The sequence below is a fragment of the Heloderma suspectum genome, chromosome 4, assembly GCF_057233095.1.
Source record: "Heloderma suspectum isolate Gila_16-S chromosome 4, 16-S_ref, whole genome shotgun sequence".
Taxonomy (NCBI): Eukaryota; Metazoa; Chordata; class Lepidosauria; order Squamata; family Helodermatidae; genus Heloderma; species Heloderma suspectum.
In genome coordinates this window covers 276,871,774-276,875,598 of record NC_139461.1, presented here as the reverse complement: position 1 = coordinate 276,875,598, position 3,825 = coordinate 276,871,774, and positions in this window count along the sequence as shown.

Here is a 3,825-nt window from a genome sequence, read left to right as displayed (position 1 = left end):
ACTGAATGGCTTCCCATGTGGAAATTAGACAAATTCATGAAGGATAAGGCTATCAATGGCTACTAGTCATGATGGCTTTATATTACCTCCAGCATCAGGGGCAGTGTGGTTCTCAATAAGAGTTGCTGGGGAACATGAGCAGGAGGGTGCTATAGTACTCATGTCCTGCTTGTGGGCTTCCCACAGGTAGCTGGTTGGCCACCGTAGGAACAGAATGCTACACCAGATAGCATTCAGTCTAATCCAGCAGGGCTCTTCATACATGGCTGCCTTGCACGCAGCCACACCTCTGGGTGCTTCCAGTTGTGAATCAGGCACAAGCTTAGCACAAATATGATAGGGTAGCTTAAAAGGATGTTGACTATAGTGTATTAGGTAATGTTGACTATGCAGTTTTCAACACTGAAATTTCACTTGGGGGAGAAAGAGCACGAAGAAACATGAGCACAGCAACAAGAATACGGTATGCTGATTTGGAATTTGCATCTGTCCGGCCCCCTCTATATCTATTATATTATATTAAAATAAATATAATAGATGAGAATGTGCTTGCTTTGCAGCGACTCCCACTGGCAAAACTTAATTCACTTTGCCTACAAAGTGTTCATACCTACAAACTGGAGTTTTGTAGAAGCTGATTGGTGGGAAGTTCAGGATAGATAAAAGGACTTCTTCACACAGCATATAGTTAAATTATGAAATGTGCTGCCACAGGATGTAGTGATGACCACCAATTTGGATGGCCTTAAAAGGGAGGTGGACAAATTCATGGAGAATAAGGAATCTTTCTGGGACGATTGTCTGAGTTGGGAGTGGGAGATACTGCATTGCAATGGTTTCAATCCTACTGGGTCGGCTTCAGAAGTTTGTGCTTGGGGAATATTGCTCGGTCCTGTGGATTCTCCAGTATGGGGATCTATGGGGCTCGGTTTTGTCTCCCATCTACATGAAACCATTAGGTGCAGTCATCCGGAGTTTTGGAGTGCATTGTCATCGGTATGCTGGTGACATGCAGCTCTGTTTCTCCTTCTCATCTTCATAAGGTGAGGCTGTGGATGTGCTAGATTAGTACCTGGCTGCAACAATGGACTGGATGAGGACTAACAAACTGAAGCTCAATCCAGACCACACTGAGATGCTGTTAGTGGGTGGTTGTTCTGACCAGATGGTGGTCAACCTGTTCTAGATGGGGTTGCACTCCCCCTGGTTCGCAGCTTGGAGGTTCTCCTGGAGCCATCTTTGTCACTTGAGGCTCAGGTGGCCTCAGTGGCACAGAGTGCCTTCTACCAGCTTTGGTTGGTGGTCCAGCTACATCCCTATTGAACAGGGATAACCTGGCTTCAGTTGTCTATGCTCTGGTAAACTCCAAGTTAGATTACTGCAATGTGCTGTATATGAGGCTGCCTTTGAGGATGGTCCAGAAGCTGCAGCTTGTGCAAAATGTGGTGGACAGATTGATAACTGGGACTAGAAGGTCTGCACATATAACACCAATTCTGACCCAGTCCCACTGGCTACCTTGTTTTCAAGCCTGATTCAAGGTTCTGGTTTCAACCTATAAAACCTTACATTTGTTGGGACCACAATACCTGATGGAGCACCTCCCCCACCATGAACCTACCTGTACACTATGCTTATCATCTAAGGCCCTCCTCCAGGTGCCTCTTCCAAGGAGGATTGGAAGATGGAAACAAGGGAGAGTGCCTTCTCAGTGGTGGCCCCGAATTATTGAACAAATTCCCCAGTGAGGCCTGGCCAGTGTCAACATTGTTGACTTTTCAGCACCAGGTTAAGAGCTTCCCCTACTCTCAGGCATTTGGCAGCATATGTTAAGATTTTTAATCAAGTCATGGGGTTTCTTGTTGACTGTTAGAATTGTGTGCGTGTGTGCCTCTCTCTTGTCTGTTTATATGTAAACTGTTTTTATATTATGTACAATTACCATATTTTTAAAGTTTTTAATCTCTGTAAACCGCCTAGAGAGCTTTGGCTGTTGGATGGTTTAGAAATGTAATAAATTAAATGAAAGAAGGCTACCAATGGCTCCCGTGTCAGAGGCAGTATGCCTATGTACACCAGTTGCTGGAAGCATGAGCGGGAGGCTGCTATTGCACTCACATCCTACTTGTGGGTTTCCTACAGTCAGGCTCTTTGTGATTGCGTGAGCAGAATGCTGGACTAGATAGCGCTTTGGTCTGCTCCAGCATGCCTCTTGTTATGGTCTTATGCTTCTAAGCATACCTTCTGTAATCCATTTTGGATAGTCAAACAGGCTGCAGTGTTCAGCTGACTGTCCAATAAATTGCAATAGATTCCATTAATGAAATGGATGCAATTAAGCAATGGGACCCACCGTCAAGAGCTAAAACTCCAGTAGGGCACAGCTTCATGAACTATGATTATGAAGCTATGGGCACACACTCCTCCCTCCTATCATATGCTGGTTTCAGTGCAGAGACTTTGGCTTTCATTAAGCCAGAGTTCCTCCTTACATCTGAATTGGGGAAAGCTGGTTTAATCATGGTCAACCAGAAACTATGGTGGTTTATTAACCAACATTAAGCAGGGTTTGAATGCAATGTGGGACTCTGGATTAACACAAGCCAAGATCTCTGCACTGAAGCCGGAACACCTGGGGAGGAACATGCAGCCACAGCTTCACAAATCATGATTTATGAAGCTGTGGGTGAATATCTGAATGCAGCCATCATGTGTCATGAATATTCTGTAATCATGGCCTTAGCAACATGATCAGTCAAGGAGTTGAGCAGCAGCTGTAGCAGACAGGAGTGTTTTGCTGCACACTACCCCTGCTGGTCTTGTGAGATCCCAACTTTCCAGGGATGGCTAGCAAACTCCCTGTCTTAAGTAAATCAGAAAGAAAGACAGATGTTCCTTAGCTTTCTCTGAGCTGTTTTATTCCACTTGTTCGCCTATGGATATAAACATGCAGTGAAACAGACGTTAGAGAGCAGTTGCAACTACCGATGTTAGCTTAAGTTGAAAGTATTGGAAATGGTCAATAGCCAGATGGGTGTGTGTGTGTGTGTGTATTAAATGCATCTAGATGTGAGCAGAGCCCATTAGGAACAATGGATGTACAGATTTCAAAGTTGTTACTTTGTGTTTTTCTGGATGGCTTGTTCATTGCATTTTTGAATAAAGTAAAACACAAACATTAAAGTAATATTAAATTGAACCATATTAGGATTTGCTTTCTTAAATTCTGCATTATTCTAAACTTTAAAGTTGGATCTACGTTTCTGAGGTATTCAAGAGTCACCTCAGTTATGGCTTCCCATCTATAATAGGAAAATAGAGCTGGCGTACCTCAAAGAGCTGTTGAGAGAATGAACGGTGAACCCAGAGAGGCAGCCTTGTTAGTCTGTTGCAGTAGTCTGGCAAAACAACAAAGAGTCTTGTGGCAACATATAGATTAGAAACTGTATTATGGTATAAGCTTTCGTGGGTGCCTATATATATATATATATATATATATATATATATATATATATATATATATATAATTTTTAAGGTGGCACAAGGGTCTTTGTTGTTTCCCCAGATTAAAGTTGCAATCCTCACGCACACACTTAAGTTAGAAACCTAGGAAGCTGCCATGCACTAAGTCAGACCCTTGGTCCATCTAGCTCATTATTGTCGACAGTGATTGGCAGCGGCTCTCCAGGGTTTCAGGCAGGATTCTTTTCTCGCCCCACCTGGAGATGCTGGGATTCAACCTGGGACCTTCTGCATGCAAAACATATGCTCTGCCACTAAGCCATGGCCCCTCCCTCCAAATAAAATAAACTAGAGACCAGATTT